Source organism: Argiope bruennichi, chromosome 5 (assembly GCF_947563725.1).
Source record: "Argiope bruennichi chromosome 5, qqArgBrue1.1, whole genome shotgun sequence".
NCBI classification, from domain to species: Eukaryota; Metazoa; Arthropoda; class Arachnida; order Araneae; family Araneidae; genus Argiope; species Argiope bruennichi.
In genome coordinates, this window is record NC_079155.1 from 74,744,064 (window position 1) to 74,758,341 (window position 14,278).

Here is a 14,278-nt window from a genome sequence, read left to right on the forward strand (position 1 = left end):
AGAAAAAAAAAATAAAAAATAGAAACTGTATTTGAAAGTGAAAAGCCATCTACTGTAAAATCATTGCGTCATGGTTGTTTAACCACTAGCTTTGGAATAGATAAATCAAAGTAAGACAAGTTTTCTTTTTTGGGACACTTCTTGATTTATGTTTTTCAATTTCGAATTACTAAATAATGCATGAAGATGTTTTGTCACAGGCAACCTCCGCTCCAGACACAGATGGACTCGAGTCGCAGCTTTAATGCTTTTATTTTATTCTTTTTCAAACAAATCAGAAAAGGAAAGAAATTAAGCTTTTCTTAATTCAATCATTTTCTTTATTTCTAAATACTTTAAATGTCGCTTAATAGAAAACAAACGTTTAAGAAAACCAAACGACTTTCTGAATTTACAAACTTCGAAATTATTTCTTCATTTTATTACTTTTTTTTTTTTTTTTGAGAATGCAAAAATATTTTTGTGCATATGTTGCTATTGTTGTTTTCAGGTTTCGGAGATTTTGTGGGTTCTATATATATTTTACATTCATTTAAACTTTATGAAAGAAACATAATTTTAAGTAGAGTTTGTTCTATATTTTAAAGTCAAATGATCATTCCAATTTTAATCCTACAGTTCAAAAACATTCGCTGACTTTGAAACTTTTAGATATTGCTTTTACAAAAAAAAGAAAGAAAAATATACATCAAAAAATAGTCAATTTTATCTCTGATTAAAAAAAGTTATTTTCATAATGTTCCTACCTAATTTAAACGGTTTCATTGTTTTGTCAAGTTATTTTCATTATGTGCCTATCTAATTTAAATGGTTTCATTGTTTTGTCAAGTTATTTTCATAATGTGCCTATCTAATTTAAACGGTTTCATTGCTTTATCAAGTTATTTTCATAATGTGTCTACTGATACCACAGAATTAGTTACTTAAATTGTTTTAAAACAAATTTGCGTTTCTTAGGTATAAAATGATTTCGTAAAATTTCTTTAAATGTAACTTTGTGAAAAATAGCTGATAAATAAGGAATTTTGTGTTATATACTATGTGATGTCTTTAACATTGACCCAACAGCTAAGTTCAATATTGATATAGATAGGTGGGGGGATGGCTGTTTGTTTGTTTAAAATGAAATTGTACCAAGAATATTTTATTAAATATCATTAGTAGATCGACAGGAGTGTATAAAAATAAAGTTTCACATCGCTTTCAGTAAGCAATTTAGTGCCTAAAAATTAGTAAAATTAAAAGTATAATTTTTTCACTTTTGAAGTGGTAAAAAAAAATTGACAAATAACATTTTCTGAAGTGATTGCGAAAATTTCATAATTAAATTTAATTTTTAATTAGTGAAAATTCTAATTTAAATTTCAGAAGAATTATTCCGAGGTACATATTCAAGTACTCCAAATATGCTCGCACTTTGCAAACCATGCTATCATTTTGAAATTTTTAAAAAAAAAAAAAAATCTGATGATACCAATAAATAACTGAGCAATTTTTTCTTAATTTTAACATTTTTTAAAAATATTTTTGATTAATCCCGAACTATATATTCCATTGTTCACCTGAAATTAAAAGGGTTTCAGTATTTCGTCAGATATTTAATCGTGATTTTCATCTATTGTTGAAACCTATTGAAGAAAGATTCTGTTCTATATACTTGTAATTTCCATGAAGAACGAATGACAGTAGTTTCCTGAAACTTTCTTAGCATATTGTTTATCTTGTCTCTTGTTAATTGTCTATGATTTAATAAAAGGTGGTATCCCGCCCCCCCCCCCACCTACCTGGACCGCAGTGACCTGGTGGTAAAGTCTAGGCTTCGGAATCGGTGGGCTTCAGGTTCGAGATCCGATTCCATCGAATAACCATTGTGAAAACGGGCCTGGTGCACGTTAAATCTGTAGGGGCCAAACATCCTCCCGCTGGTGTGGAAGTTTGGAGACGGGGTGCCAGCTCAAGTGCCTTTCTCGTCATCTGACCGTGGGTCAAAATTACGAATCAAATACCATCCCAAAATAGAGCTAATGTTGCTTGGAACGTTAATGTAACTAAACTAAAGCCCCTCACCTACCCGCATAAAATAGTGAAACATAAGTACAGCCTCTAATGCCTTGCATGGCAGGGGCGAACAATAATCACGAATTACTGATCTTCAACTTCAATCTAGCATTTTTACTGAATTTGCCATGCGAATTATTTTAGACACCGTTTTTTGACATCAAAATTTCACTCGAAACTACAGATGTAGTCACGATATTACATACCGAATTTCGTTGTTTCAAGTTATCAAGTTGATATTATTGTGCTTATTTCCAATAGCCATTTGCATCATGTAATATCATACTGTATGTAATAACATAAAGTTCTAACTTAATGCAATGCGTCTTTATATTCTATTAGCGCATTAAGAGTTAAATACAGCGTAATTATTATACGTAATTCAGATAAAGTGTAGTAATCATCAAAAAGTTTGAACCCCAGGTTTTAGACTTCTCCAAGTTTTAGACTTCCCTGAATTAGTAAAAAAAAAATTTGAAAAAATGCCTACCTGTCTGTCTATGGTAAAGATAACTCAAACACTCTTTGATCTAAACCGATAAAATTTGATATATGGTCTTTATACCAAATTTGTAAAATTCTATGCAATTTTCAGCAAACCCCGCTCCGAGGAAGTCTGTCTGTCCGGCTGTCTGGATATAATTTAATACAATAACTAAACAACAAAGATGGATAAAATTAGATAAAAATAATTAACATCTATAGTTTAAACAGCTATAAAATTTAGAATCAAATTTGTCAATTTATTGACCGATTACATGAAAACGCTGTAACTTAAAAACGCAATGTCTTAAATAAATGAAATTTGGTAAGTGTTCTTTGGATATAATGCCAAATTTTAGTTTGAAGCAGTCAGTAAAATGGTGTATAAGATATATATATTCTACTTTCTGGTATTTGTGTAGTAGCTGCATTTCCGCTATTCATCTGATCACACTCTAACTTCCGTAAAAAAGTTAGATTCATGGCCAAAGACGTAATTCGTAACAATTTCTTGTGAACGAAATGCAGTTACATACAGTTATTCCATGGCTTTTTCGTGGCTTTCAGGCTTTGCTCAAGTTTCACAAATTTTTTCGAGGTATAGGAGGCAACACTTTTATTAGATAGTACACATGAAAATTTCAAAGAGACAACTGCTGCTTTAATACCCAAAATATATTTTTTTTTATAAAAAATACCGATTTGTTATTTGATTAAAATATGAAAAACTCAAATGAGAACAATAATGTGCTCTATTTGAAATCTAATCATCCATCTGGAATAATTTCTTATTCAAAATTAATTTAAAGACATGATAAGAAATGGGCAAATTTTAACATTTATTTAATGTTCATATTTATAGATATTTGTCATAGAAGAAAACTCGAGTAATATTAGAAAGGTGATGACTTCTTACAAATGGCATTTATTTTATTTTCGTTTAGTTATGTTAACGTTTCGTTTTAAAGCAACACTACGGCTAATGTGGGACGGATCTCGCAATTTTGAACCACGGCCAGAGAAAAGGACGACACCTGAGCTGGCACCCCCTCTCTTAACTTCCACACCACACCAGCGGTAGGACGTTTGCCCCTGACGGATTTAACGTGCACCAGGCCCACTTTCACCATGGTTCTTCTGTGGTGTCGAGTCTCGAATCTGAAACCCTACTCTTCCGAAGCCGAGACCTTAATACCAGGCCACCGCTGCCTACAAATGGCATTTATTGAGTTGTTAAATTATACATCTTAGAAATATATATATAACCGTTTATTTTGTAACTTCTGAAAGACTTAATGATTTGTAACCGAAACTAAGATAAAATCCATATGTAAATCATAAAGATCATTACTATATACATACGAAAGACTTCAAAGAAAAAAAAATATTATTTATTATAACAAAAACTACAAGTATGCTGCTTTAATCTTTTTTTTAAAAGTTTAGACATGTGGTGATATTTTGTGCTTTGTTGCTTTGTTAATTCATTGTTACACATTATAAAAACTAAAATATCCTTTTCTGGACTATTATTTTCTTCCAGCAAAAACGTAAAGTACCGGGGAAAAATAACCACAGAAAATGAGTTCTCAAACATTTGGCTTCGATTCGCAGACGGAAAATATTTTGCAGCTCCTGTTTCCTGAGATTTGTTGGATTCCGCCCTCCCATCCGTAAATTCCCTCGCTTTCTGTTATTTCCCTTCTGTTTCCATGACCATAACTTCACGCTCTCACAATTGGACATTTGCCAAATTCATACCGAACAATTGCATGTACATAGTATGCACAATTGGCTTCACGAGCTTTCTGATGACTTATATGTAAACATATTTTTCATGCAAATGACTACGGCTTTACGTTTTCGTTCAACTTTGCTTTTTATAATAATATATAATCAGTTCCTAGACCTTGTGTTTTTTATTGTTCCCGCTGGATGTGGAGTGAATAATAACCACAATACTTAAATTGTGCTGTACGTGCTATATTTTGTCGAAAATAGAATAAATTAATATTATCCAAGGTTTATCCAGGGTTCTTTAATATAAATAAGGAGTTTTCTTTTCTTTTATATAATATAGGTAATGGTATATTTATATAATATAGGTATAATAACGATGGTCTGAGAATAACTGAGAAATAAACTTATATTAATTTAGGAATAAGTTATCCTTTCTTGCTGCAATGAATAATTAATATTGTTATTTTATTTTGGAATAAAGTTTCATTACATATTTTTCATATATTTTTCCCTGAAATGCTAAAACTTCTTTTCAGCTTCAGAACAGCGATAACTATAGTCAGAGTCCAGGTGTAATTTATTGGCTTTGTATTAAGTAATAAAACTAGATGCAAAAATTGTGATTAATTAATTGATCTCTAAAAAGAGACCAGACATGGGAAGAAATAAGTTTAATGCTTGTAAAGCATAATAGGTCTAGTAAGAAAAAGCACCCTGTACATTAACATATAATCTAGAGGGAATAAAACATAAATTTATTATTATTTTTCAATTTCCGAAACTGTGATTTACGAAATTCTGAAAAATAAAAGGACTTATTTTTCTAGATTCTTTTATCTCTTTTGTTGCTACAATGCACATTTGAAAAGATTAGATTACAATTTACGCACACACTTATGCAGGTGCAATACTTTTGTAGATGGTGTGTATTAGCACAAATGCTAGTAACATGTTGTCGAAAGTCATGCAATGTTCTGTGGTAAGGAATCCCATTACCAAATTATATGTATTCTACATGTTGTGCATGTCGTTATGCGAAAACATCGGAAAGGGTTAAAAAAGGGTTCGATGCATATTTATTCACTTTAGACAAGGACTTGTTCATTGCTCCGAATATATATATATATATATATATATATATATATATATAATTGTTTTAATTTATATTGTCCCGAATTATTTTCCACATCTTCTTATTATTTTATAAGTATTTTTAACAATTAAAATTTAAAAATAAACAAATAAAACTTCAAAATTATGCGCCGTCTTGAATGTTGAGTGAGAGTCACCATCCGAGTACAAAGGGTTAATTTACTTAAAAGTTAGACTAGTTTTTTTAAGAGATTTTTTTTTAGTTTTGTATGATTATAACGTTATGCCTTACATTAGATCAGTTTCGGTTGAAATTCGTTGGCATTTTATTTGAATTATCCTTATAATAATGTTCATTTAAATCAGTTCATATTGTAAAAATTAAGTTCCTGATGTTTTATTCCAAACAACAATTCAACAAATGGGAACGAACTCAGGAGAGTGATAGCTGATCTCTAATATAGGTCAATCAAGTGATATCTTAGTAACATCGGACTATTTTATAATAGATTCTTCCATTTATTTAAATATCTTTCTCCTTGTGAAACAATCAAGAATAGACCAAATCCTGATATTTAGTGTGCCAATATCAGAAATAAATTTTTAATGAATATTTTATGCCTCTCGTGTACCAAATACAACTTTGTTGTATCATTTATTGGTGGGCTTTAAACTAGTTTCTTTTGGTACTTCCCAGAATCAAGCAAATCCTGAAGTTTAGCATATTAAAATCTCCAATACATTATTTTTACATCTATACATCATACTTCTTGTTTCTTCTTTACTTCTTTTGTCAAGATTATATGTCCCTAATGTACTAAATACAACCTTGTAGCATCATTCATTTGGTAATGCTCTGCGGACAATATTTGTTGTACTTCCCAGAATCGAACAAATCCTAACATTTAATATATCAAAACCCCTATTTTTTTAAGATCACATGGTCCTAATACAGCAAGAACCACTATGAGGTGTCTTTTGTTTGTCTGTACAGACTAGTTTCTACATTTTTGGTATTTCGCATCGATTTGTATTATTTGTCCTTATATATTTCGATAAAAACTAGGTTAGTTTGGATTTTTATTTATATGTTTTGTTTACTAACTTTTCCTAAATCCATTTTTAAACAAATCCAAACGAAAGATATGCTGCACTTTAAGCCAAGTTCAAATCCTCAAACACCAATTACGCATCTGTAATTTCTATGAACCTTATATCATTCTCTGTCAGTTACCTATGCTTATTCCAACAGGAGTTGTCATATCTTTTGCTTCGAAATACATTAAGAAAGCGATGAAATTGATCTAATGATTTAAAAAATTTATCTGTGTTTTAACGAAGCTTAAATCTTTCTTTATTAAGCCTTATTTTCACAATGGCTGTAAGAAACAAACTAGCATTTCTAGCTAATCATGATAGAAACGGAAGATTAACCACAAACATTACACCCATTCTTTTTTAATTTAATATCTTGAATACACATAAAACCAGCAGGAGTGATCTACTCAAAACTATCTCCCATATACTAATAAAGGTGTTATCCCAGCGAAGGCCTTGCATAGCAAAGGTTGGCATGAATTTAGTATTTTCACTGGATCTACCATGCCATCCTTGGCGAGTTATTTGGCAAATAATCCCTATTATGCGGCCAATGGTATCCGAAAATCGAATTTGTATTTTTAGATGCGTTTTTCTCAACCGATTGAAATAAAAATTGATACAAAACTGCACTTGAGGTTACAAAATCATATACCAAATATGTATAAGTCATTATGCCCATGAGTTACAGCTTTTATGTATTTCTAAATAGTTAGTTAGTTATATTAACGTCCATTTTAAGCAACACTAGGGCTATTTTGGGACAGACCTCGTGATTTTGAACCGCGGTCAGATGACGACTACGACACCTGAGCTGGCACACCCCCTCTCCACATCACGCCACGCCACATCAGCGGGAGGACGCTTGGTCTTGATGGATTTAACGTGCAACAGACCCCCTTGTACGACGGTTCTTCGGTGGAATCAGGTCTCGAACCTGAAACCCTACGGCTCACGAGCCGAGACCTTACCACCAGGCCACCACGGCCCATTTATATATTTCTAAAAGTACAGACCAACAGACAGTCAATCTCTTGTTGGATTTGACTCAAAATTGTACAATTTTTTTAATTTAATTATTATTTGTCTAGACCATTAATTCTGTGTTTCGAATTTTTTTTATCTATCTAGCTCTCTTTGTTTTGTAATTATCGTGTTTATTCATATTCAAACAGCCGGACAGACGGACTACCTCTGATAAGATTTTACTCTATATTTTATTGAATTCTGCAAATTGGATGTAAAGACCGAATTTCAACTGTCTAGCTCAAAGTGTTTCTGAGTTATATTTGTCCCAACTGACGGAGGGACATTTTCTAAAAAGGCGTCTTTCGATCTCAAGAAGGCCTAAAACGTAAAGATTCGTCAAAATCTCGAGTTCAAACTTTTTGACGATTATTATACTTTTCGCTATACTACGAATACGAGAAAGTAAAAAGGTGCATTTTAATTATCATAAAAACTTTTCAATAATTTCTTTCCATTCCCTTTTCATGCATTGAGCGACAAAGCACATGAAACCAGTTCTGTACTATTTAAATGTTACCAAATATAAATTATTGAATCATCTTGTTTATATCATTCAAATATATCCGAAAGAGAACTGATATTCGGAAATATCGGTCTTCTCTTTCGAGAATTGATTTCCGATTCTTTCACTCAAGCAGACAACTCCTTCTTTCCTGAAGTTCGACTTTCCACTTTTGAATAATTGAATCTCTTCCAGATTAATTCCGAAATCCGAGGAGTTCTCCTTCAACAATTCACTTTCCTTCCAATTGGCATAGCCTTCTTCGGTAAGAAACTCAATTGTTTTAAAGTTTGCTGTCACTTACGCTTCAAAGACCGTTGCTTAAAATATTGAGAACGGCTTTCTGTTATTTTGGGGAGACGCTAATGATGACAATTTGTTTGTCACAATAGATTGTCACTCTGTCCTTTCGCCGCGTCCGGTTTGTCAGTCAGTAGAAAGCTCATTAGAAATGTTACAACTAAAATTCAAAACAAAATGAAGAATGGAACAGGGAAATTTCAATTAAGAGATTTCTCGATAGCTACAGTTTTATTGTTTTTAAATTACTGTTCCAATTAGATGGTATTGTAATTAATAACTACCTTAGGATAAATGCAACGTAATTAATATGGATAATGTTATGTAATTAATATTAATATAAATATTATGCAATTAATATTAGGATAAATGTTCTGTGATTAATAAATACTTCAGAACATATTTTTCAGTCATATTCGTAACTATACAGAATATATTTTAGAACATATTTTTCAGTCATATTTGTAACTATACAGAATATATTTTAGAACATATTTTTCAGTCATATTCGTAACTATACAGAATATATTTTAGAACATATTTTTCAGTCATATTTGTAACTATACAGAATATATTTTAGAACATATTTTTCAGTCATATTCGTAACTATACAGAATATATAAAAATAATTCTTCATTGCTTTGTACTGTCAAGATTAAAGAAATATAAAGTTTAAACGTTTTGATTAAATATTTTTCCATCTTTATTTGCTTTAAGGACTGTGATATCGTTTGGTTTATTCTGATCTCCGCAGGTGAACCACTATGAAATCACAATGGGCTTCCTGTAATTCAAGATTTCCACAGAAAGTATTGCTTCAGGGAAAAGAGAGAGTCTTAAGTAAACACATCTTAACAGAACATTTAGAAAAATTCTGCACAGAAAACAAATTATTACTAATGTAACGAACTCTTTTCGACGTACGACCTTTTATGACAACAATCACATGCCACAAACAATAATTTGAGAATAAAGGTCGCCTACCTATTAAAGCATTTTCAAATATATGTTTTGGCAAATTTGATATAAAAGTGCCGATATTCCAAGAGATATGAAACATCTACCAATTATTAACTAAATCTGCTAATATAAATTAAAATGCAGGCTTGAAATTATAGTTATAAACCAAGATATATGATAAATGTAAGTTAAGAATGCAGACTAAAATGTCTAAGTACGCTGAACCCATCATATCAAATTATTTATCTTAAAATTCAAATACGAAGAGCATTGATATTGTTACGCATTCGTGATACTGCATTCTTGTTTTGTAGGTCTCTTGGTAAGATAAATAATTTTACATATAACTAACAAATACTTAATGGATCTAAATTAATAACCCACGGCGTTGGTGACAAACTTGGCGACTAGTTTAGTCATAAAATCGAGTACTATACAGAATTTGGAATCGAAGGAGTTCTCCTTCAACAATTCACTTTCCTTCCAATTGGCATAGCCTTCTTCGGTAAGAAACTCAATTGTTTTAAAGTTTGCTGTCACTTACGCTTCAAAGACCGTTGCTTAAAATATTGAGAACGGCTTTCTGTTATTTTGGGGAGACGCTAATGATGACAATTTGTTTGTCACAATAGATTGTCACTCTGTCCTTTCGCCGCGTCCGGTTTGTCAGTCAGTAGAAAGCTCATTAGAAATGTTACAACTAAAATTCAAAACAAAATGAAGAATGGAACAGGGAAATTTCAATTAAGAGATTTCTCGATAGCTACAGTTTCATTGTTTTTAAATTACTGTTCCAATTAGATGGTATTGTAATTAATAACTACCTTAGGATAAATGCAACGTAATTAATATGGATAATGTTATGTAATTTATTAATATAAATATTATGCAATTAATATTAATATAAATATTATGCAATTAATATTAATATAAATATTATGCAATTAATATTAATATAAATATTATGCAATTAATATTAATATAAATATTATGCAATTAATATTAGGATAAATGTTCTGTGATTAATAAATACTTCAGAACATATTTTTCAGTCATATTCGTAACTATACAGAATATATTTTAGAACATATTTTTCAGTCATATTTGTAACTATACAGAATATATTTTAGAACATATTTTTCAGTCATATTCGTAACTATACAGAATATATAAAAATAATTCTTCATTGCTTTGTACTGTCAAGATTAAAGAAATATAAAGTTTAAACGTTTTGATTAAATATTTTTCCATCTTTATTTGCTTTAAGGACTGTGATATCGTTTGGTTTATTCTGATCTCCGCAGGTGAACCACTATGAAATCACAATGGGCTTCCTGTAATTCAAGATTTCCACAGAAAGTATTGCTTCAGGGAAAAGAGAGAGTCTTAAGTAAACACATCGTAACAGAACATTTAGAAAAATTCTGCACAGAAAACAAATTATTACTAATGTAACGAACTCTTTTCGACGTACGACCTTTTATGACAACAATCACATGCCACAAACAATAATTTGAGAATAAAGGTCGCCTACCTATTAAAGCATTTTCAAATATATGTTTTGGCAAATTTGATATAAAAGTGCCGATATTCCAAGAGATATGAAACATCTACCAATTATTAACTAAATCTGCTAATATAAATTAAAATGCAGGCTTGAAATTATAGTTATAAACCAAGATATATGATAAATGTAAGTTAAGAATGCAGACTAAAATGTCTAAGTACGCTGAACCCATCATATCAAATTATTTATCTTAAAATTCAAATACGAAGAGCATTGATATTGTTACGCATTCGTGATACTGCATTCTTGTTTTGTAGGTCTCTTGGTAAGATAAATAATTTTACATATAACTAACAAATACTTAATGGATCTAAATTAATAACCCACGGCGTTGGTGACAAACTTGGCGACTAGTTTAGTCATAAAATCGAGTACTATACAGAATTTGGAATCGAATAATATACAGAAATTACAAGAATCAAAGTGAAAACTCCATTAGGAATGTAGTTTTAAAGATTATTGTAGAAGCTTTTTGCCCTGTCTCGTAAACTATAAAAAGCCAAATATTGAGTCAGTATTCAGCTCAAATAAATAGTTGAGTGAGTTCTCTCTGAGTTCCTTGGGTTGTTACAGTTGTTTTGTTACCGATTGTGTGATGCTGTTTTGTGTACGCTTCGTCTGTGTTTTGCTACTGTGAATTTGAGCTTTCGTGTGGAATATAGAGTCCTTTTTTCTTTTATTGAGTTTGTAGTAATCTTTTCACCTATCTGTAGCATTTGGAAAATCTCAGTAGCAATTTCTTCATTCAAGCATTTAATATTAAAATCTCTCCTGGCACTGGTGCTGTCAGTAGGGGCTTTATGACAAATCAGTTGATTAGTTGTCTAGAAAAACTTTTTATAAAAACATACGTTATGGATATAATGTCCATAATACTTATTTCATAATATGCACACAAAAACTCAGATTTCTTAAGAGTCGATGTGGTTATGAGTGATAAAAATTATACCAGACCTTTCTTGGAACTGGGTGAAAAATGCCACACTTCTTTCTGCATTTCTGTTCTTTTCGCATTTATTTAATGTCCTGAAAAAATTATTTCAAATAATAACCCGATTCAAGCCCCAAGGACAAGTTTGAGATAGAGAAATCTCAATTAATCATTCTTCTGCCGATGTTAAATATGAATTACTATATATTCAAGAAAATTTATGAGTGATTAAAATATTACAGACACGATCCATTTACATTCATAATTATCCGAGAACTTCCCTTATTAAGAGCTATAGTAGTACATACTTTCAAAAGACGATCATTTCTCTCTTTTTCTTTCTATTCAAACTTTGGACTCAATTCTCCAAGAAGATCGATGGTTTAAACAATCCCCTCCATATCGATCAGAAGTTCCTTGTTTGCAATGTGGTTAGTCGAAGCTGCGTGTTTGTGCAAGAATTATGAATGAGTCCAAAAATTAAACAAATTTTTCTTCGATTGAATATAATTAATATCTTTTATTAATTACCGTTATCCTAAGAAAAATGTCGCGTCAAACGGGTCATTATCCATTCTGGTTAAATGGGTCATGCCATTAATAAAGTCTTTCATTGTCAAGCACTTTCATTAGATCGAGTTTAATTGACCGTCATTGAAATGGACGATCTGAGTTAGAAAAGATCTGTTATAACTAGATTTTTTTATACACCTAATTGAATTCGGATTTGATTTACGAGATTAAAAAAATATATTAATTTGTACAATGAATTTAATTTCTTTGATTTGGTCTTTTTTTGGTCATCTGGGAAAAGTCTTTAAATAAAGTTATTAGAATAATTTTTTAGATATTCACTCTTCTGATTTCTTTATAGTATCGTAATGAAATTATCCCAATTATTACAATTTTTATGAATACTAGATAATTTTCTTTTAAAAACTAATTCATATATAGAATTTTAAATCATTTAATATTATTGCATTTTGTTATATAAACATTCTCTCTTCGGTTTTTCATATACTTACATTATAAAACTAGCCTTGTCTGGCGACCCATTACTTCGCTAGAGTAAATCATTGCTAAATATTTTATGCAATTATGTTTTCCTGACTTTTTTAGCAAAATATTCTTTTAAATAAATTTTCATAGATACGTAAATCAGAACTATTACTCACTCGTTCCTGTTCATTGTGATATGTATTTCTTTAATTTTCTATCTATATGTTTATACGCCCAATTACGTCACAGCCGCAGAATTCAAACAATTCCTCTCCACAAGATGTAAGGCAAAGGTAGATTCCTTCACATCTAAATTACTATCTAGCAACATAAATTGTTGATGTTAAAAACAGTCAATATTAGGGCTTGAAAATCACTTTTTAGCTCTAACTTCTAAGATATAGCAGTTATCGAGAGATTTAAAGTACAAAAGTTGTTCGTCTTAATGAGGCGCTAATTTGGCTGGTTGGATTTATTTTTCTATCTTCAACATTAAGAAAGTTATAGCGAAATAAAAATTTCCTCCCCACCATTTCCACCCTTTTTGAGCTAGATGGGACATTTACGAACTCCTCCGTGATTTTTACAATTTTAACAACATATTCCAAATCAGTTAAAATCCAAAAAAAATCATAATGACATATTCGTGGACAAACAGAGATGGAGAAATTTATGTTTTGAAAAATTCATTCAAAAATTAATTAGAGATTTGCATTTTTGATTTAAATATCATATATTAAAATTCACTTTTTCGAGCTTGTGACTTCTAAAATGTGAAGATTCATCGAAATCAACAAATGAACATTTTAACTATTACTGTTCTTTCTCTTTATACATTTGAAATGGAAGAGAAAAGAAAAGAATGGAAATAAATAAATACTTTGCATTTAAGTATACGATTATAAACAATTAAACTTCTAGAATTTTTTTTTCAGCTATAGGAAAACATTTTTAAACATTTTAATTAGAGCATAAGTAAAATATACATGCAGAGACCGTGAATATTACATAATTTTTATTAAAAATGAAATGTATCACACTGATTTTAGCCAAATATGGTCTCTCTTTGCATATGATTCCTTTAGGTCTGGAAGGATATAGGTAATCATTTCGTAAAAGAAATACTTTTACAGAAACTTATTCCACTGATGTAATTTATTTTAAATACAATGTTTATCAATTGAAAAAATTTTAAATGACTTTGATTAAATTACAGAGTTTGAGTAAAAATTCATTAGTGTTTTATAAATTAAAATTTTTTTATCTATTTCAGATTTATTTTAAAACCTTTCCCTTGTCGTTTCATGATGAAGTTGATACAATCACTTTTAATTCCTTAAGTACGAAAATGAATGACATATTTTAGTTTGAGTCATTGCTTTTTAACCATACCCTGAACAAATCTCATAAAATCTTCGATTAAGTTCAAAAAGCAAATAATATCGAAAATACTAAGTTGTTCACTTTATATTCTATTTTAATTAACAGATAATCAGTTGAAATATTAACAAAATAAAAA